Genomic DNA, 23330 nt, shown 5'->3' with positions numbered 1-23330 from the left:
AAAGTTAAGGAATAAGACTAAATCAAATCAAACTTTATTTAAAGTGCATTTAAAGTTGTATTTGATTTAGCCCTATTATTTAACTTTGAATTTTGGATGAGATTGAGATGTGAATCCAAAATATACATTTTTTACTTGAAGATTATGTTTGAAATCAACCAAAGCTTAAAACTCTAGGCCTATATGTATTGTCTATTTTCTAATTGCACCCTGGATGGAATTTAAAACAATAGCTGTTGAGGACTTCACAAACGCTATATGCCTAAATAGTAGAATTAAGCAATAAGGCACGAGGGGGTGTGGTATATGTCCAATATACCACCGCTAAGGGCTGTTCATACACACAACGCAATGTGGAGTGCCTGGATACAGCCCTTATATTGAACTAATACCACAAACCGCCGAGGTGTCTTATTGCTTTTATAAACTGGTCACAAACGTAATTAGAACAGTAAAAATGAAAGGTTTTGTCATACCTGTGGTATATGGCTTTCAGCCAAGGGCTCGAAGCACCCTGTTTATAATTGATGATATATGACTATATTTTACCTTCATTTAACTACGCAAGTCAGTTATTTTTTTTTTTACTTTCAACGCTCTAACCACTAGGTTACCTGCCGCCCCATAAATACAGTTGAAGTTGGAAGTTTACATACACCTTAGCCAAATGGATTTGAACTCAGTTTGTCACAATTCCTGACATTTAATCCTAGTAAAAATTCCCGGTCTTAGGTCAGTTACGATCACCACTTTATTTTAAGAATGTGAAATGTCAGAATAATAGTAGAGAGAATGATTTATTTCAGATTTTATTTCTTTCATCACATTCCCAGTGGTTCAGAAGTTTACATACACTCAATTAGTATTTGGTAGCATTGCCTTTAAATTGTTTAACTTGCGTCAAACATTTCAGGTAGCCTTCCACAAGCTTCCCACAATAAATTGGGTGAATTGTGGCCCATTCCTCCTGACAGAGCTGGTGTAACTCAGTCAGGTTTGTAGGCATCCTTGCTCGCACACGCTTTAACAGTTCTGCCCACAAATGTTCTATATGGTTGAGGTCAGGGCTTTGTGATGGCCACTCCAATACCTTGACTTTGTTGTCCTTAAGCCATTTTGCCACAACTTTGGAAGTATGCTTTGGGTCATTGTCCATTTGGAAGACCCATTTGCGACCAAGCTTTAACTTCCTGACTGATGTCTTGAGATGTTGCTTCAATATATCCACATAATTGTCCTTCCTCATGATGACATCTATTTTGTGAAGTGCACCAGTCCCTCCTGCAGCAAAGCACCGCCACAACATGATGCTGCCACCCCCGTGCTTCACGGTTGGGATGGTGTCTTCGGCTTGCAAGCCGCCCCCTTTTTCCTCCAAACATAATGATGGTCATTATGGCCAAACAGTTCTATTTTTGTTTCATCAGACCAGAGGACATTTTTCCAGAAAGTACGAGCTTTGTCCCCATGTGCAGTTGCAAACCATAGTCTGGCTTTTTTATGGCGGTTTTGGAGCAGTGGCTTCTTCCTTGCTGAGCGGCCTTTCAGGTAATGTCGATATAGGACTCGTTTTACTGTGGATATATATACTTTTGTACCTGTTTCCTCCAGCGTCTTCACAAGGTCCTTTGCTGTTGTTCTCAATCAATCAATCAATTTTATTTTATATAGCCCTTCGTACATCAGATAATATCTCGAAGTGCTGTACAGAAACCCAGCCTAAAACCCCAAACAGCTAGAATGCAGGTGTAGAAGCACGGTGGCTAGGAAAAACTCCCTAGAAAGGCCAAAACCTAGGAAGAAACCTAGAGAGGAACCAGGCTATGAGGGGTGGCCAGTCCTCTTCTGGCTGTGCCGGGTGGAGATTATAACAGAACTATGCCAAGATGTTCAAAAATGTTCATAAGTGACAAGCATGGTCAAATAATAATCATGAATAATTTTCAGTTGGCTTTTCATAGCTGATCATTAAGAGTTGAAAAACAACAGGTCTGGGACAGGTGGCGGTTCCATAACCGCAGGCAGAACAGCTGAAACTGGAATAGCAGCAAGGCCAGGCGGACTGGGGACAGCAAGGAGTCACCACGGGCGGCAGTCCCGACGCATGGTCCTAGGGCCCAGGTCCTCCGAGAGAAAGAAAGAGAGAAGGAGAAAATTAGAGAGAGCCAAGATTTTCAAAATGTTCATAAATGACAAGCATGGTCAAATAATAATCAGGAATAAATCTCAGTTGGCTTTTCATAGCCGATCATTAAGAGTTGAAAACAGCAGGTCTGGGACAGGTAGGGGTTCCATAACCGCAGGCAGAAGAGTTGAAACTGGAATAGCAGCAAGGCCAGGCGGACTGGGGGCAGCAAGGAGTCACCACGGCCGGTAGTCCCGACGTATGGTCCTAGGGCTCAGGTCCTCCGAGAGAAAGAGAGAAGGAGAAAATTAGAGAGAGCCAAGATTTTCAAAATGTTCATAAATGACAAGCATGGTCAAATAATAATCAGGAATAAATCTCAGTTGGCTTTTCATAGCCAATCATTAAGAGTTGAAAACAGCAGGTCTGGGACAGGTAGGGGTTTCGTAACCGCAGGCAGAAACAGTTGAAACTGGAATAACAGCAAGGCCGGGCGGACTGGGGACAGCAAGGTGTCAGCATGCCCGGTAGTCCTGACGTATGGTCCTAGGGCTCAGGTTCTCAGAGAGAAAGAGAGAACGAGAGAATTAGAGAGAGCAAACTTAAATTCACACAGGACACTGGATAAGACAGGAGAAGTATTCCAGGTATAACCAACAGACCCTAGCCCCCCGACACATAAACTACTGCAGCATAAATACTGGAGGCTGAGACAGGAGCGGTCAGGAGACACTGTGGCCCCATCCGAAGAAACCCCCGGACAGGGCCAAACAGGAAGGATATAACCCCACCCACTCTGCCAAAGCACAGCCCCCACACCACTAGAGGGATATCCTCAACCACCAACTTACAATCCTGAGACAAGGCCGAGTATAGCCCACAAAGGTCTCCATCACAGCACAACCAAGGGGGGGCGCCAACCCAGACAGGAAGTTCACGTCAGTAACTCAACCCACTCAAGTGACGCACCCCTCCTAGGGACGGCATGAAAGAGCACCAGCAAGCCAGTGACTCAGCCCCAGTAACAGGGTTAGAGGCAGAGAATCCCAGTGGAGAGAGGGGAACCGGCCCTGGAGAGACAGCAAGGGCGGTTCGTTGCTCCAGAGCCTTTCCGTTCACCTTCACACTCCTGGGCCAGACTACACTCAATCATATGACCTACTGAAGAGATAAGTCTTCAGTAAAGACTTAAAGGTTGAGACTGAGTCTGCGTCTCTCACATGGGTAGGCAGACTGTTCCATAAAAATGGAGATCTATAGGAGAAAGCCCTGCCTCCAGCTGTTTGCTTAGAAATTTTAGGGACAATTAGGAGGCCTGCGTCTTGTGACCGTAGCGTACGTGTAGGTATGTACGGCAGGACCAACTCGGAAAGATAGGTAGGAGCAAGCCCATGTAACGCTTTAAAGGTTAACAGTAAAACCTTGAAATCAGCCCTTGCCTTAACGGGAAGCCAGTGTAGGGAAGCTAGCACTGGAGTAATATGATCAAATTTCTTGGTTCTAGTCAGGATTCTAGCAGCCGTATTTAGCACTAACTGAAGTTTATTTAGTGCTTTATCCGGGTAGCCGGAAAGTAGAGCATTGCAGTAGTCTAACCTAGAAGTAACAAATGCATGGATTAATTTTTCTGCATCATTTTTGGACAGAAAATTTCTGATTTTTGCAATGTTACATAGATGGAAAAAAGCTGTCCTTGAAACAGTCTTGATATGTTCGTCAAAAGAGAGATCAGGGTCAAGAGTAACGCCGAGGTCCTTCACAGTTTTATTTGAGACGACTTTACAACCATCAAGATGAATTGTCAGATTTAACAGAAGATCTCTTTGTTTCTTGGGACCTAGAACAAGCATCTCTGTTTTGTCCGAGTTTAAAAGTAGAAAGTTTTCAGCCATCCACTTCCTTATGTCTGAAACACAGGCTTCTAGCGAGGGCAATTTTGGGGCTTCACCATGTTTCATTGAAATGTACAGCTGTGTGTCATCCGCATAGCAGTGAAAGTTAACATTATGTTTTCGAATAACATCCCCAAGAGGTAAAATATATAGTGAAAACAATAGTGGTCCTAAAACGGAACCTTGAGGAACACCGAGATGGGATTGATTTGCACTTTTCGCACCAAAGTACGTTAATTTCTAGGAGACAGAACGTGTCTCCTTCCTGAGCGATATGACGGCTACTTGGTCCTTTGGTGTTTATACTTGCGTACTATTGTTTGTACAGATGAACGTGGCACATTCAGGCATTTGGAAATTGCTCCCAAGGATGAACCAGACTTGTGGAGGTCTAAAAAAAAAATCTGAGGTCTTGGCTGATTTCTTTAGCTTTCCCCATGATGTCAAGCAAAGAGGCACTGAGTTTGAAGGTAGGCCTTGAAATACATCCACAGGTACATCTCCAATTGATTCAAATTATGTCAATAAGCCTATCATAAGCTTCTAAAGCCATGACATATTTTTCTGAAATTTTCCAAGCTGTTTAGGCACAGTCAACTTAGTGTATGTAAAATTCTGACCTACTGGAATTGTGATACAGTAAGTTATAAGTTAAATAATCTGTCTGTAAACAATTGTTGGAAAAAATACTTAAGTCATGCACAAAGTAGATGTCCTAACCAACTTGCCAAAACTATAGTTTGTTAACAAGACATTTGTGGAGTGGTTTAAAACGAGTTTTAATGACTCCAACCTAAGTGTATGTAAACTTCCGACTTCAACTGTAACTATGTCTGTATGCACAGGTTGATATATGGTTACATTTCATTTACTCTGTTTAACCTACACTTTGGAACAACTTCAATAGCAACAGTGAATCTATTTAGTTATTGAGACATCTCTCAATAATCATTCTCATGATAGCACGTTGGTAGATTTCAATGACAACAAAGCTAAGCAGGGCTGGGCTTGGTTAAAACCCGGCATGACAAAATGGGTAGCTCTAGAATAGATTAACTCTCCAGTAGGAGGTGCTGCCCAGCCTATTGTTTTTTCTGATGGTGGATATAAAGTTGAAGATCTGACCATATTTCAAAGGTACAAACTCAACATATTTTACACAAGGTTTGTCTATGTTGAAAATGTGTTACCATGATGACATAATCCTGTGGTTGAAATTTCAGCCTCAAAACAAAAGTTTTGATGACGTTTTTCAACTCCGATGTATTTTCCATATTGATTCCACATCACAATACATTGACAAATAACATTGAAACAATGTTAATTTAACCAGTTTGTGCCCAGGGGGCACACTCACTACAACATACAATGACAAACCCACTTACAGTGCCTTCAAAAATAATTCATCCCGCTTGACTTTTTCCACATTTAGTTTTTTATTTATTTTATTTCACCTTTATTTAACCAGGTAGGCTAATTGAGAACAAGTTCTCATTTGCAACTGCGACCTGGCCAAGATAAAGCAAAGTATTGTGACACAGACAACAACACAGAGTTACACATGGAGTAAAAGATAAACAAGCCAATAACACAATAAACAAGTCAATGACACAGTAGAAAAAAGAAAGTCTATATACAGTGTGTGCAAAAGGCATGAGGAGGTTGGCAATAAATAGGCCACAGGAGCAAATAATTACAATTTAGCAGATTAACATTGGAATGATAAATGAGCAGATGATGATGTGCAAGTAGAGATACTGGTGTGCAAAAGAGCAGAACATTTTATTAAATAAAAACAGTATAGGGATGAGGTAGGTAGATTGGGTGGGCTATTCACAGATAAATAAACAGAATGGACCACCGTGATTAATGGACATTCCAGCAGGCATCATCTATGTAGCCAAGTGCTCATAGGGTCCAGGGGGCAGCAATAGATGGAACAGGGAAGCCGCGGAGTAGTCGCTACTATGCTAGCACGCGGGCGACACAGCGTTTAAAGTTAGTAGCCCGGAGCTAGTAGAAGCGTCTGCTCCGACGTCCGACGTAGGCCGGTTGAAGGCACAGCAGATGGAGTATTCGTCGGCAGACCAGTCGTGGTGGTGCGGCGGGACGCCGTGTCGACTAAGGATCCAAGCCAGATGGCGAAAGAGGTATTGTAGTTGTAGTAATTTAGTTTGCTAGCCGGGAGATGCGCCTGGCTCACGGCTAACTCGTGCTAGCTTCGGGGCAGGGGAGTTAGCCACTATAGCCACTCGGTAGCAGCGGTGATCTGGTGCCAAGTTCCAGAGCTTACGGCAAGGATCCGGTGGAGTAGTGTGTTCTAGCCGTGTTTGGGTGGAGTCCGGGTGAACAACTGAGTAGGCCGGGAGGTGGGCCTCAGGGATAGCTTCGGTACTGGGTAACTCAGTGGGTGCTAGCTAGCTGTGAAGATCAGGAGTAATGGTCCAGGGATTACGGCAGGAATCCGGCGTTGTAGTGGAGAGACAGTCCGTTACTGGTAGGCTGGCGAGTATTATCCAGGCAAAAAAATTTTTTTTTTAAAGGGCTGGTATCTGTGCAGAAGGTAAAGGCCGCTAGCAGTGGCTAACAATGACTAAATAGCTTGTAGCTAATTAGCTGGTTAGCTTCTGATGGCTAGGTGGTTCTTGCTATAAGGTCTAAAAATTAAAAACAATAGCGGTTCCGTATCACATTGGGTGAGGCAGGTTACCGGAAGGTATAATTGAACTAACATGGAGAAGAGATTGAAAATAAAATTTAAATATATACAAAAAAGAAGAAAAAATACAAAAGTACACGAGAGGACGAACAAAACATGTCTGCACTGCTACGCCATCTTGGAATAGTTGTGTTACAAAGTTGGATTAAAATGGATGTAATTCTAATGTTTTGTCTACACTATACACAAAATACTCTGTCAAAGTGGAAGAAAAATTCAAACGTGTAAAAACAAAAACAAAACAAAAAACACTAATATATCTTGATTAGATAAGTATTCAATCCCCTGTGTCAATACTGTTAGAATCACCTTTGGCAGTGATTACAGCTGTGAGTCTTTCTGGGTAAGTCTCTAATAGCTTTCACACCTGCATTGTACAACATTTGCCCATTATTCTTCAAAAAGTTATTCAAGCGATGTCAAATTGGTTATTGATCATTGCTAGAAAACTGTTTTCAGGTCTTGCCATCGATATTCAAGTATATTTAAGTCAATTCAGAAACATTCACTGTCTTCTTAGTAAGCAACTCCAGTGTAAATTTGGGCTTGTGTTTTTGTCCTGCTGAAAGGGAATTCATCTCCCAGTGTCTGGTGGAAAGCAGACTGAACCAGGTTTTCCTCCAGGATGTTGCCTGTGCTTAGCTCCATTCATTTTCTTTTTTTCGTGAAAAACTCCCCAGTACTTAATGATTACAAGGAGTGATGCACCGATATTACGTTTTTGGGCGATACCGATATCCAATATTTTCCTTGCAAAAAAAATGATACCGATAACCGATATAACATTTTTTACCGACCTTTTAAGCATTCTAGTACAGTTAAATTGTTAACACTCACACATGGACGCAGCGGTCTAAGACACTTTATCTCAGTGCATGAGGCATCACTAAAGTCCCTGGTTTGAATCCAGGCTGTATCACATCTGGCCGTGATTGGGAGTTCCATAGGGCGGTGCACAATTGGCCCAGAGTCGTTTGGGTTTGGCCGGGGTAAGTAAGAATTTGTTCTTAACAGTCGACCAGTCTGCCTAGTTAAATAAACGTTACACACACACCCCCACACACACACTGACCAAAATTATTTTGGGGGGACATTTACGAATGTTCCCATTACCAGTAAAACATAATCAACACCTGTTTCTTTCACTTACTTGCTGTGCTGTTTCGTTGTTCATTTGTTCCGTCATTTCATTTTTAACAAGGATTTCATCATACATGTCAACCAGTGAAGTTTTAACTCTGTCTGTCCGTGGCCTCTCTTCCTCGGTGCGCACTGTCACTGTGTCTGTTTCCATCTTGTTCAGCCGTGTATGTAACATTTCATATAAACCCTGTTTCTTGTCTGCATCGAAGTAGCGGTCCTTGTACATAGCATTGAGCATGGTGGCGACACAGTAAAGAGAGAATGGTACCGAATCGCTTTGTTGAGCAGGCATTTCAATACCATGACAGAGAGTATCACGTCTGCTGCAGGCGCAGTTGATGAGCTTATTTCTCAAGTCAGTTGATTGAATGGAGCTAGCTAGTGTGTTCATGTTTCCAACTTTCAAACATGTTCAAACATGTTCTCAAATGCCATTGAAATGGCAGCAGCGGTATGAGAACCAGCACATTCACGAGCATGCAATACGACTTTCCTCAGTAGCAAATCCTTGACGACCCACTGTGCTGTCAGACTCAGCATGATCATTAACATTTAACATTTAAGTAATTTAGCTCTTATCCAGAGCGACTTACAAATTGGTGCATTCACCTTATGACATCCAGTGGAACAGCCACTTTACAATAGTGCATCTAATCATGGGGCTGATATTGCTGGTCCAAATGTCAGGCATGATGCAATGTTATTTATTTATAATAATTATTATATATTTTTTTTAGCAGTGATGCTATTACTGTGTAACTCCGGTAGGGCTTTATCTGAAAAATAGCGCACTTGGTAGTGTGTATTGGTGCTCGACCAGTCGGCGAAAGCCAACATCACCCACAACAGAGAACGGTTGATTGTCAAGGGCAACGAATTCCATTATCTTGGTGTTAATGGATTTCACCTTTGAGTTGTCTCACTGAAATTTTCTTACTCTTTCAAATGACTGCTCGACTTGTTGACTGCTCGATCCACACAACAGACGTTGTGGGCTAGGTTAGGAATGCTGTGTTGCACGTGTAGCGCAAAATTTTACGTGGCATCGTTACATCATGTACATTTACATTTTACATTTAAGTCATTTAGCAGACGCTCTTATCCAGAGCGACTTACAAATTGGTGCATTCACCTTATGACATCCAGTGGAACAGCCACTTTACAACAGTGCATCTAAATCTTTTAAGGGGGGGGGGGGGGGGGGTCAGAAGGATTACCTTATCCTATCCTAGGTATTCCTTAAAGAGGTGGGGTTTCAGGTGTCTCCGGAAGGTGGTGATTGACTCCGCTGTCCTGGCGTCGTGAGGGAGTTTGTTCCACCATTGGGGGGCCAGAGCAGCGAACAGTTTTGACTGGGCTGAGCGGGAACTGTACTTCCTCAGTGGTAGGGAGGCGAGCAGGCCAGAGGTGGATGAACGCAGTGCCCTTGTTTGGGTGTAGGGCCTGATCAGAGCCTGGAGGTACTGAGGTGCCGTTCCCCTCACAGCTCCGTAGGCAAGCACCATGGCCTTGTAGCGGATGCAAGCTTCAACTGGAAGCCAGTGGAGAGAGAGGAGGAGCGGGGTGACGTGGGAGAACTTGGGAAGGTTGAACACCAGACGGGCTGCGGCGTTCTGGATGAGTTGTAGGGGTTTAATGGCACAGGCAGGGAGCCCAGCCAACAGCGAGTTGCAGTAATCCAGACGGGAGATGACAAGTGCCTGGATTAGGACCTGCGCCGCTTCCTGTGTGAGGCAGGGTCGTACTCTGCGGATGTTGTAGAGCATGAACCTACAGGAACGGGCCACCGCCTTGATGTTAGATGAGAACGACAGGGTGTTGTCCAGGATCACGCCAAGGTTCTTAGCGCTCTGGGAGGAGGACACAATGGAGTTGTCAACCGTGATGGCGAGATCATGGAACGGGCAGTCCTTCCCCGGGAGGAAGAGCAGCTCCGTCTTGCCGAGGTTCAGCTTGAGGTGGTGATCCGTCATCCACACTGATATGTCTGCCAGACATGCAGAGATGCGATTCGCCACCTGGTCATCAGAAGGGGGAAAGGAGAAGATTAATTGTGTGTCGTCTGCATGTACCTACATTATAGGTATGCACGTCAGCTTTGACATCGGTTTTACACATCAGCGTTAAACTAGACATCTGGCCGAAGCCGATGTTGGAATTTTTAGCTAATATCGTCCCATTCCAATTAGTTCACCAATATATTGTGCATCCCTGATTACAAGCATACCCATAACATGATGCAACCACCACTATGCTTGAAAATATGGAGAGTGGTACTCAGTAATGTGTTGTATTGGATTTTCCCATAATATAACATTGTACTCAGGACAAAAGTTTATTGCTTTGCCAAATTCATTACAGTATCACTTTAGTGCCTTGTTGCAAACAGGATGCATGTTTTGGAATATTTTTATGCTGTACAAGCTTCCTTCTTTTCACTCTGTGTAACGATTGTCGTCGGGAGAAAGAGAAGAGGACCAAGGTGCAGTGTGGTAGGTGTCCATATTAATAATTTAATCAAAACTGAACAGTAAACAAAATAACAATGAGGAAAAAACGAAAACGAAACAGTTCTGCAAGGTGACATACACTAAACAGAAAACAACCACCCACAAACAAAAGTGGGAAAACAGGCTACCTGAGTATGGCTCCCAATCAGAGACAACGATAGACAGCTGCCTCTGATTGGGAACCACACCAGGCCAAACACACAGAAACAGAAAACCTAGACCTACAACATAGAATACCAGACATAGAATGCCCACCCAAACCCACCCATGACCTGACCAACCAAAATAGAGACATAAAAAGGATCTCTACGGTCAGGGCGTGACACTCTGTTAATTAGGTTAGTATTGTGAAGTAACTTGGTTTTCTCCTATCGCAGCCATTAAAATCTGTAACTGTTTTAAAGTCACCATTGGCCTCATGAGGAAATCCATGAGCTGTTTCCTCCCCCTCTGGCAACTGAGTTAGGAAGGACACCTGAATCTTTGTAGTGATCCAAGGTGTAGTTAATAACTTCACCATGCTCAAAGGGATATTCAATGTTTGCTTTTTTTACCCATCCACTAATAGGTGCCCTTCTTTGCGAGGCATTGGAAAACCTCCCTGGTCTTTGTGGTTGAATCTGTGTTTTGGAATTCACTGCTCAAATGAGGGTTATTAAAAATAATTATATGTGTGGGGTACAGAGATGAGGTAGTCATTCAAAAATCATGTTAAACCCTATTGTTTCACACAGAGTGAGTCCATGCAACTTATTATGTGACTTGTTAAGCCCATTTTTACTCATTAACTTATTTAGCCATTCCATAAGAAAGGGGTTGAATACTTGTTGACTCAAGACATTTCAGCTTTTATTTTTTTGTGTCACGCCCTGATCTGTTTCACTTGTCCTTGTGCTTATCTCCACCCCCCTCTAGGTGTCGCCCATTTTCCCCATTATCCCTTGGGTACTTATACCTGTGTTCTCTGTTTCTGTTGCCAGTTCGTCTTGTTTGTCAAGTCAACCAGCATTTTTTCCCTAGTCTCTCTTTTTCTCGCCCCCCTGGTTTTGACCATTGCCTGTCCTGACTCTGAGCCCACCTGCTGACCACTCTGCCTGCCCCTGACACTGAGCCTGCCTGCCGTCCTGTACCTTTGCCCCTACTCTGGATCACGACCTCTGCCTGACCTGACCCTGACTGCCATCCTGTACCTTTGTCTCACTACTCTGGATTATTGACCCCTGCCTGCCTTGACCTGTCGTTTGCCTGCCCCTGTTGCTGTAATAAACTGTGTTACTTCAACACAGTCTGTATTTGGGTCTTACCTGAAACGTGATATTTTTAAATAATTGTTTTAACATTTTGAAAAACATACACTGCTCAAAAAAATAAAGGGAACACTTAACCTGTCTAGGATCAGATCACAACACAATGTAACTCCGAGTCAATCACACTTCTGTGAAATCAAACTGTCCACTTAGGAAGCAACCCTGATTGACAATACATTTCACATGCTGTTGTGCAAATGGAATAGACAAAAGTTGGAAATTATAGGCAATTAGCAAGACACCCCCAATAAAGGAGTGATTCTGCAGGTGGTGACCACAGACCACTTCTCAGTTCCTATGCTTCCTGGCTGATGTTTTGGTCACTTTTGAATGCTGGCGGGGCTCTCACTCTAGTGGTAGCATGAGACGGAGTCTACAACCCACACAAGTGGCTCAGGTAGTGCAGCTCATCCAGGATGGCACATCAATGCGAGCTGTGGCAAGAAGGTTTGCTGTGTCTGTCAGCGTAGTGTCCAGAGCATGGAGGCGCTACCAGGAGACAGGCCAGTACATCAGGAGACGTGGAGGAAGCCGTAGGAGGGAAACAACCCAGCAGCAGGACCGCTACCTCCGCCTTTGTGCAAGGAATAGCACTGCCAGAGCCCTGCAAAATGACCTCCAGCAGGCCATTCAGACAACAGTGTATAAAAACCACCTACAAACCCTCAGTAAGATCATGTCATGGAAGCATAGTTTGCTTTTGACGGTTAACAAGTTTATGCTGACATAAATCCTCAGCCCAGGCTAATTGCTACAAGAGAGTTACTCTTGGTAATTGTAACAGTATAGCTTCTGTCCCTCTCTTCGCCCCAACCTGGGCTCGAACCAGGGACCCTCTGCACACATCAACAACTGACACCCACGAAGCATCGTTACCCATCACGCCACAAAAGCCAAGGCCCTTGCAGAGCAAGGGGAACAACTACTTCTAGGTCTCAGAGCGAGTGACGTCACCGATTGAAACACTATTAGCGCGCACCACCGCTAAGCTAGCTAGCCATTTCACATCGGCCACATAATCACATTACCAATCAAACAATTACATAATTCTTTCTCTGAGTACTTTTTTCCCATCAATATATTAATCAGGAAATATGTCTTGAGGTTTTTGAACTGGGCGTTGGTGCAGGTGTACTTTTACTACCCTGGTATCTGGTGTCTTGGAAACTTGGGTCAAGTTAAGTACAACAGTACCATAATTCCCACGTCTAATTCCCACGGCAACCAGTGAAGAACAGTGCCTTGCAAAAGTATTCATCCCCCTTGGTGTTTTTCCTATTTTGTTGCATTACAACCTGTAATTAAAAATATATATATTTGGATTTCATGTAATGGACATACACAAAATATTCAAAATTGGTGAAGTGAATTTTTTTTTCTTTTTTTTCCCGTTTCAAATAATAAAAAATAATAAAAAACAGACAAGTGGTGAGTGCATATGTATTCACCCCCTTTGCTATGAAGCCCCTAAATAAGATCTGGTGCAACCAATTACCTTCAGAAGTCACATAATTCGTTCAATGAAGTCCACCTGTATGCAATCTAAGTGTCACATGATCTCAGTATATATACACCTGTTCTGAATGGCCCCAGTGTCCGCAACACCACTAAGCAAGCGGCACCACCAAGCAAGCGGCACCATGAAGACCAAGGAGCTCTCCAAACAGGTCAGGGACAAAGTTGTGGAGAAGTACAGATCAGGGTTGAGTTATAATTGTTTTCCAAAACTTTGAACAATCCACGGAGCGCCATTAAATCCATTATTAACAAATTGAAAGAATATCGCACCACAACAAACCTGCCAAAGAGAGGGCTGCCCACCAGAACTCACGGACCAGGCAAGGAGGGCATTCATCAGAGAGGCAACCAAAGATAACCCTGAAGGAGCTGCAAAGCTCCACAGCGGAGATTGGAGTATCTGTCCATAGGACCACTTTAAGCCGTACACTCCACAAAGCTGGGCTTTACAGAAGAGTGGTCAGAAAAAAAACATTGCTTAAAAAAAATAAATAAGCAAACACGTTTGGTGTTCGCCAAAAGGCATGTGGGACACTCTCAAAACATATGTAAGAAAGTACTCTGGCCAGATGAGACAAACATTTTGCTTTTTGACCATCAAGGAAAATGCTATGTCTGGCGCAAATCCAACACCTCGCATCACCCCAAGAACACCATCCACAGTGAAGTGTGGTGGTGGCAGCATCATGCTGTGGGGATGTTTTTCATCGTCAGGGACTGGGAAACTGGTCAGAATTGAAAGAATGATGGATGGCGCTAAATGCAGGGAAATTCTTGAGAGAAACCTGTTTAGGTCTTCCAGAGATTTGAGACTGGGACGGAGGTTCACCTTCCAGCAGGACAATGACCCTAAGAATACTGCTAAAGCAACACTTAAGTGGTTTAAGGGGAAACATTTACATGTCTTGGAATGCCCTATTCAAAGCCCAGACCTCAATCCAATTGAGCATCTGTGGTATGATTTAAAGATTGCTATACACCATCAGAACCCACCCAACTTGAAGGAGCTGGAGCAGTTGTGCCTTGAAGAATAGGAAAAAATCCCAGTGGCTAGATGTGCCAAGCTTATAGAGACATACCCAAGAGACTTGCAGCTGTAATTCCTGCAAAAGGTTGCTCTACAAAGTATTGACTTTGGGGGGGGGGTGAATAGTTATACACACTCAAGTTTTCATTTTTTTTTGTCTTATTTCTTGTTTGTTTCACAATAAAAAATATTTTGCATCTTCAAAGTGGTAGGCATGTTGTGTAAATCAAATGATACAACCCCCCCCAAAATCTATTTTAATTCCAGGTTGTAAGGCATCAAAATAGGATAAATGCCAAGGGGGTGAATACTTTTGCAAGCCACTGGAAATACAACCCATATTTGTGTTTATTTATTTGCTCTATTCTATTTTAACTAATTGCACATTATATGACACTTTTGTGAGTGTAATGTTTACTGTACATTTTTGTATTGTTTATTTCACTTTTGTTTATTATCTATCTCACTGGCACTGGCAATGTGATTCCCATGCCAATAAAGCCCTTAAATTAAATGTAATTGAGAGAGAGAGAAGGGGGGGAGTGAGAGAGGAGTGAGAGAGAGGAGAGAGAGAGAGACAGAGAGATGCTGGCTGTCCACCGGGCTGTGCTGGTCTCCAGTAGGGAACAGCTCCGGTCTCTCTCTCTCCCCCACTGCTGTGGACAGATGGAGCAGAAGCCAGGCAGGGAGCAGGCCTTAGTGCCCATGTGTCTGCTCCAGGTGGTGAGATTCTGTCACAGAGGGGGGAAGAGAGGCAGAGAGAAAGAGAGGGGGGGGGGGGGGCTGTCACAGAGGGGGACAAGGTTAGAGGGGGACAGGGTTAGAGGAAGAGAGATGCACATCATTACAACACTCTATATTGACATAATATGACAGAATAAAGAGATTTCAGATTTTGTAACTTTTGTGAGCTTAATGTTTATTGTACATTTTATTTGTGTTTTTTCACTTTTGTTTAATATCTATTTCACTTGCTTTGGCAATGTAAACACATGTTTCCCATGCCAATAAAGCCCTATACATGTAAATGAAATGTAATTGAGATGCAGAAAAAGCCTGTCACAGAGGGGGGAGATGGACTCACAGCATGCCAGGCCAGCAGAGCGAGGAGGGGTCTCTAATGAGATAGAGGGAATCTCTCAAAGTGCAACTTTGCAAATCTGTCTTACTGGATACATATGTCTGTTACAGTATGGCTGTGGATGTCAGCTTTATTGGAGACATGGTCTGCATGACACTATGTGGTCTGCAGTTGTGTGGATTTCAGCGTCTTGCAACATTGAGGCTTCATTATGTGCTAGCCTATAGCTGTAATGTAAACATAGTTTGTGAAGATACTCTTTGGACTAAGTAATTGTCAATCAGATCTCTAGTTTCCTTGCGTGTGTTAAATGCTGCTTCTAATCTTTATTTATGATGTAGTGTCGTGAAACCACTGCACATATGCTTTGTATACAGTACCAGTCAAAGTTTGGACACACACTTTCCAGGGTTTTTCTTTATTTTTACTATTTTCTACATTGTAGAATAATAGTGAAGACATCAAAACGATGAAATAAAACATAGGGAATCATGTAGTAACCAAAAAAGGGTTAAACAAATCAAAATACATTTTATATTCTTCAAAGTAGCTTACCTTTGCCTTGATGACCGCTTTGCACACACTTGGCATTCTCTCAACCAGCTTGAATAAGTAGGTGCGTCAAAGTTTTTGACTGGTGGTGTACGTTTCTTAATGCTCTCGAACTGTGATTTAATTTGCTGTGTGTCCAGCCAAAATGGATGCCAAGATATGGCTGAATGGTGCTGTCCAGTAGCAACATTTACACAGCTCACTGCAGAGAGGGAGAGATGAGGAGATCTCTGTAGTGGTCTTGACAGCAGAAACAGATGTTGCAGCACAACAGAGACGGATAATTAGCCACAGGAAGATAAAAGAGCAAAGGGAGGGTCAGGGACACCAGCCAACCATAACCAGTAACCAGCCAGACTCTACTGGCAATGCAAGAGATGATGGCTATTGGCTGGAGCGGATGGGTCCTCTTTCGCTCTCTAGTGGTGAAGATATGACATTACATGATATTTTCCTTACGTGTACCAAGCTATGGTACCAAACGTATGACAAAACTATGAATGCATTGCCTGCTGTAAACACGGACCTAATGTTTTCTTGTCAAATACAGATAATAAGATAATAAACACATTTTTGGAAGTCAACTATTCAAGTTCAGTACAGTTGAAACCCCTATCCGCCTATTGTGTGTATGACATGTATGTAAACTTTGCTTTCTAAATATGATTAATAGATAAACATGATACATAAAATGTAAAGTGGAAAAGAATAGGCTATTGCATGGACATAATACATGTATCTGTTTATAAAGAGCTACGTCATGCATCACCATGAAGCTGGGGAGGAGCAGCCGTATACGGTAGACAACAAACACAAAGCCAAGCACAACACACAGGCCCCTGTTTATATGGATGCAACGGCTCCAGCAAGCAGGCAGACACTGGGACCCAGTCGCTACAGGAGCACTTTGAACAGCCACAGAGCATAAGAAACCAAGGAACCATTTGGAGCCAAAATGGATGCTAGGAGATGAATGGTGCTGTACGGTAGCAGCATTTATACAGCTCACAGCTCAGGAGAGATGAGCAGATCTCTATGGAGACTATTAAGATTCAGTTTATTCACGGTATTTGACTAAACCATATGACGGCAAGGACATTCGGAACTCAGGGGGATTCATCTAAATAAATGCTTCTGGAGTTATCATATGAGATGCTTCCATAGGGAGCGCTCTGTTTCTTGTTTTTATTGGTGCAAGGATAAGAATTGTACAGAGTTTGATAGAGACCTATGACGTCAAAAATCACAAACCAAATAGGTCTACTTGGTTATTCATACATACTACACAAATATCAATTTTGCAAGCAACAAAAGTTCTTCACCTGTTACTCAATCATTCCATATCACAATTCCAGTGGCCACATAAGATGTTCAATTGCAATTAATTTTCCATGATACCCTATGGCAGACACTTTGCAAGGAGCAACCCACTGAGTAAAAACTGGTTGAATCAACGTTGCTTGTGATAACAATGAATCAATGTGGAAAACGGATTGGATTAGAAACAATACAACTTTTTTTTGCCCATTGTTTAACCTAAATCCAATGACAGTGAGATGTTTTGTTGATTTCATTAGCTGACAACTCAACCAAATGTCAATCAAATCTAAACATTAAACTGATGTCTGTGCAGTGGGAACACAATAACCAATGTAAGAAGATGACATGACAGAGCAGTAAAGGAATGCCAGGCACGTGTAGCCAGGCAGAGACAAAAGGTCATAAGGTCAGGCTGTTTAAAGATGTATGAGGAACCAGTGTGACTTGGCGTTGAAACTGTCCTCTGCTCAGGTATGCTCAGGTGTCACTGTCAGTCTGAGTGGATTGGTGTGAGACGAGAGCAGAGAACAGGAGATCAACAGGTGGATGGGTGGCAGATCACATGGACAAGGCTTTACCTGGCTAGAAACACAGTACACCGCTCCCCCTGAGAAAGACAATAGGTAGAGCCACTGTTTTGGTTTCAACTTTTTGTTTGATAATGTTGCTGATAAGTTGCTGTGTCTTTGATGACATACATTTCAAATGTTGTTTTACAATAGATGTAACGGGTGAATGAAGAAAAGCGTCTAAAGCCCAGTTGCTTGAATGGCCATTGATAATGCATCTAATTTGGTATGACGAAAGAGTAAAAAATCTATACTGAACCAGGAGAAGGTCTGTGACACACATCTATAGAATCTGTACAAAGCTCTCCCTCGCCCTCCATTTGGCAAATATGACCAAATCTGACCATAACAATGGATTGCTCCAGTAGTAGATTATGTATTGTATTGGAAGTCAGTCGGAAATAACTGACATCAAATATGTACTGTTTGGTGCCAACCAAACACTATTTGGTGTGCAAACGACCAAACCTCCTAGTATCTCTTAATCTTGAGTAAGAGCAACCTACAGTACCTGTAACCTAACAACTGATGTTGTGGTCACTCATGTGCAAAGTATTCACACCTCTTGACTTATTCCACATTTTGTTGTGTTACAGACTGAATTTAAAATGGATTACGTTTAGATTTGTTGTCACCTATACACAATACCCCATAATGTCAAAGTGGAATAACGTTTTTTTTAATGTTTACAAATCAATAAAAAATGAAACGCTGAAATGTCTTGAGTCAACAAGTATTCAACCCCTTTGTTATGGCAAGTATAAATGAGTTCAGGAGTAAAGATTTGCATAACAAGTCACATAAGTTGCATGGACTCGCTCTGTGTGCAATAATAGTGTTTAACATGATTTTTTTTAATGAATAACTAATCTCTGTACCCCATACAAACAATTATCTGTAAGGTTCTGCAGTCAAGCAGTGAATTCAAAACACAGATTCAACCACAAAGACCAGGGAGGTTTTCCAATGCCAAACAAAGGCCACCTTTTGGTAGATTTTTTTTTTTTTTTTAAAGCACATTGAATATCTCTTTGAGTCTGGTGAAGCTATTGTTTACACTTTGGATGGTCAATCCATACACCCAGTCACTACAAAGATACATGCGTCCTTCCTAACTCAGTTGCCGGAGGAGAGGAAGGAAACCGCTCAGGGATTTCACCAGGAGGCCAATGGTGACTTTAAAACAGTTACAGAGTTTAATGGCTGTGATAGAATAAAACTGAGGATGGATCAACATTGTAGTTACTCCACAATACTAACCTAATTGACAGTGAAAAGAAGGAAGCTTGTACAGAATACAAATATTCCAACACATGCATCCTGTTTGCAACAAGGCACTAAAGTAATACAACAACAAAAATGTGACAAAGCAATTCACCTTTTGTCCTGAGTACAAAGTGTTATGTTATGGGAAAATCCATGACAACACATCACTGAGTACCACTCTCCATATTTTCAAGCATAGTGGTGGCTGCATCATGTTATGGGTATGCTTGTAATCATTAAGGACAGGTAGTTTTTCAGGATAAAAAAGAAGTGGAATGGAGCTAAGGAAACCCTGGTTCAGTCTGCTTTCCAACAGATACTGGGAGATGATTTCACCTTTCAGCAGGACAACCTAAGACACAAGGCCAAATCTACACTGGTGTTGCTTACCAAGATGTTCCTGAGTGGCCGAGTTACAGTTTTGACTTACTTGAAAATATATGGCAAGACCTGAAAACGGTTGTCAAGCCATGATCAACAACCAATTTGACAGAGCTTGAATAACCTTTCTAAGAATAATGTGCAAATGTTACACTATCCAGCTGTGGAAAGCTCTTAGAGAACTACCCAGAAAGACTCACAGCTGTAATCACAGCGAAAGGTGCTTCTACAAAGTATTTTGTAGAAGCACCTCCTCCCAGCTGCCCACTGCACTGAGACTAGGGAACACTGTCACCACTGATAAGTCCACGATAATCGAGAATTTCAATAAGCATTTCTCTACGGCTGGCCATGCTTTCCACCTGGCTACCCCAACCCCGGCCAACAGCTCTGCACCCCCCGCAGCAACTAGCCCAAGCTCCCCCCGCTTCTCCTTCACCTGTTCAGGTCTGTTCAACCTCTCTTTCTTATCGTCTGAGATTCCTACAGATTGGAAAGTGGCCGCGGTCATCCTCCTCTTCAAAGGGGGAGACACTCTAGACCCAAACTGTTACAGACCTATATCCATCCTGCCCTGCCTTTCTAATGTATTCAAAAGCCAAGTGAACAAACAGATTAAACCATTTCAAATCCCACCCGTACCTTCTCCACTATTCAATCTGGTTTCCGAGCTGGTCACGGGTGCACTCAACCACGCTCAAGGTCCAAAACGATGTCATAACCACCATCGAAAAAAAAACAGTACTGTGCAGCCGTCTTCATTGACCTGGCCAAGACTTTCGACTCTCTCAATCACTGTATTCTTATCGGTAGAATCAACAGCCTTGGTGTCTCTAATGACTGCCTCGCCTGGTTCACTAACTACTTCTCTGATAGAGTTCAGTGTGTCAAATCGGAGGGCCTGTTGTCCGGACCTCTGGCAGTCTCTATGGGGATGCCACAGGGTCCAATTCTCGGGCTGACTCATTTCTCTGTGTATATCAACGATGACGCTCTTGCTGCGGGTGATTCTTTGATCCACCTCTACGCAGACGACACCATTCTGTATATATCTGGCCGTTCTTTGGACACTGTGTTTACAAACCTCAAAACGAGCTTCAACGCCACACAACACTCCTTCCGTGGCCTCCAACTGCTCTTAAATACTAGTAAAACTAAATGCATGCTCTTCAAACGATCGCTGCCCGCACCCGCCCGCCCAACTAGCATCACTACTCTGGACGGTTCTGATTTAGAATATATGAACAATTATAATTACCTAGGTGTCTGGCTAGACTGTAAACTCTCCTTCCAGACTCACATTAAGCATCTCCAATCCAAAGTAGAATTGGCTTCCTATTTCGCAACAAAGCCTCCTTCACTCAGGCTGCCAAACATACTATCGTAAAACTGACTCTCCTACTGATCCTTGACTTTGGCGATGTCATTTACAAAATAGCCTCCAACACTCTACTCAGCAAATTGGATGCAGTCTATCACAGTGCCATCCATTTTGTCACCAAAGCCCCATATACTACCCACCACTGCGACCTGTACGCTCTCGTTGGCTGGTCCTTACTTCATATTCATCGCCAGACGCACTGGCTCCAGTTCATCTATAAGTCTTTGCTAGGTAAGCTCCACCTTATCTCAGCTCACTGGTCACCATAGCAACACCCACCCGTAGCACGCCCTCAAGCAGGTACAGTAAATCTCACTGGTCATCCCCAAAGCCAACATCTCTTTGGCCGCCTTTCCTTCCAGTTCTCTGCTGCAAATGACTGGAACGAATTGCAAAAATCACTGAAGTTGGAGACTTATATCTCCCTCACTAACTTTAAGCATCAGCTGTCAGAGCAGCTTACCGATCGCTGCAGCTGTACACAGCCCATCTGTAAATAGCCCATCCAACCAACTACCTACCTCATCCCCATATTTGTTTTTGTTTTTCTGCTCTTTTGTACACCAGTATTTATACTTGCACATCCTCATCTGAACATATATCACTCCAGTGTAAATTGCTAAATTATAATTACCTCGCCACTGTGGCCTATTTATTGCCTTACCTCCTTACTTAATTTGCACACACTGTATACATATTTTTCTATTGTGTTATCGACTGTACGTTTGTTCATCCCATGTGTAACTCTGTGTTGTTTTTGTCGCACTGCTTTGCTTTATCTTTATCTTATTCTTAACTGGCCAATCTGGTTAAATAAAGGTGAAATAAAATGTAAAAAATAAATAAAAAATTGACTCAAGGGTGTGAATACAAATGTAAATGAGATATTTCTGTATTAAAATTCCAATAAATTTGCACGTTTTGAAAAACATGTTTTCACTTTGTCATTATGGGGTATCGTGTGTATTCATTCGTGTGTATTCATTGACCTGGCCAAGGCTTTCGACTCCCTCAATCACTGTATTCTCATCGGCAGACTTTCGCTGATATCTAGTGAGGGTTTAAAGAAAACATACAGTTAACCCATTTTAAATTCAGGCAGTAACACAAGAAAATGTGGAATAAGTCAAGAGGTATGAATAGTTTCTGAAGGCCGTGTAGCGTTGTGTCAGATCACTCTGTCTGTGTCTCAGTGTGTGGATGCTAATTCTATCCAGTAGTTTTAAAAGTGGTGCTCAAGAGTCAAAACGTTTCCCTGTTTTCTCTGTACTACATCATCCAATTGTATACTACATCATCCATTTTGTATGACATAATAAGAATTCATACACTATGGTATGAATTTGTTGTGCTTAAGATCCCGGACTGCATCTTTAAGTACATAAGGGCTCTAAATCAAAACATTTCTTCAGCAGCACTGGTGCTTACAACACTTAAAAAAATATCAGACCCATATAGAATTTAGCACTAGAAAGAGATTGATTTAAATGTATCATAGCCTACATTAGAATATATGGATCCTAAGCACAACTCTTTTGTAGCTATAGACAAGCCCCCTTCTGTCAAAATCCATCAAGTTACCAGGTAGCCATGCTAGTAATAGGACTAGACAATGTTGTTTGTTATCAAACATATTGTTAGCATCCCACAAAATGGTTTATTAAATTATAAAATGTGACCTCCGAAACAACAATTGAAAAAAATGAACAAGTAGCTCCGGTAGCTAATATGAGTCACATTTTAACTGTTTGTGCTAGAATAGCAGCACTATAAAAGGTGCAACCACAGATCATATATCAGGTTTCGCCTGAGCAAAATGGATACATTGTTCCACCTAACCTGTGAGAATGAAGAGGACATTCAACATCTCGGGCATCAGCGTTAATCCGGATTTTACAGATCGAAAAGTGAAGGAGGATTTTACATATCTCAAAACGACCCCCCATTGGTCAGATAAAAAAATATATATTTGGCCTAGCAATCAGATTATGTTTTGTTTTCCATTCCCATTGTGATTGGTCACTGAACCCAGGTGTCACGCCCTGGCCATAGAGAGGCTTTTATTCTCTATTTTGGTTAGACCAGGGTGGGCATTCTAGTTTCTTTGATTCTATGTTTTCTATTTCTTTGTAGTTGGCCGGGTGTGGTTCTCAATCAGAGGCAGCTGTCTATCGTTGTCTCTGATTGAGAACCATACTTAGGTATCCCTTTTTTCCACCTGTCTTTGTGGGAAGTTAACTTTGTTGGATGGCACATAGCCTTAAGCTTCACGGTTTGTTTTTTATTGTTTATTGTTTTGTTGGCGACATCTACTATTAAAAGTATGTACGCTCAGCACGCTGCACCTTGGTCCACTTCTTTTAACAGCCGTGACAGAACTTCCCACCAACAAAGGACCAAGCAGCGTGGCCAGGAGAGGCAGCCCCCAAAAAATGTTTGGGGGGTGGCACACGGGACGGTCGGGGAGCTGAGGATGGAACCAGAGCCAGTCGGGGTGAACTTGGAGGGGAGCGAAGCAGAGACAGTGAAGGAGTTGATG

At 42.6% G+C, this 23330-nt stretch overlaps 1 long non-coding RNA gene across 1 annotated transcript; it reads right to left on the bottom strand.

Annotated features, from left to right (window-relative positions):
- Nucleotides 1-793: 793 nt before the first annotated feature.
- LOC129826681 (uncharacterized) lies at nt 794-8488 on the bottom strand. The gene is made up of 2 exons (XR_008755053.1): nt 7887-8488; nt 794-2685 (listed from the first exon to the last, which is right to left on the bottom strand). It is a non-coding gene; the product is annotated as an uncharacterized LOC129826681 (long non-coding RNA).
- Nucleotides 8489-23330: the final 14842 nt, after the last annotated feature.

Source organism: Salvelinus fontinalis, chromosome 28, assembly GCF_029448725.1.
Source record: "Salvelinus fontinalis isolate EN_2023a chromosome 28, ASM2944872v1, whole genome shotgun sequence".
In the NCBI taxonomy this organism is placed as follows: Eukaryota; Metazoa; Chordata; class Actinopteri; order Salmoniformes; family Salmonidae; genus Salvelinus; species Salvelinus fontinalis.
Note: the sequence above shows the minus strand (reverse complement) of the source record. Positions and strands in the feature narration are given on the sequence as shown.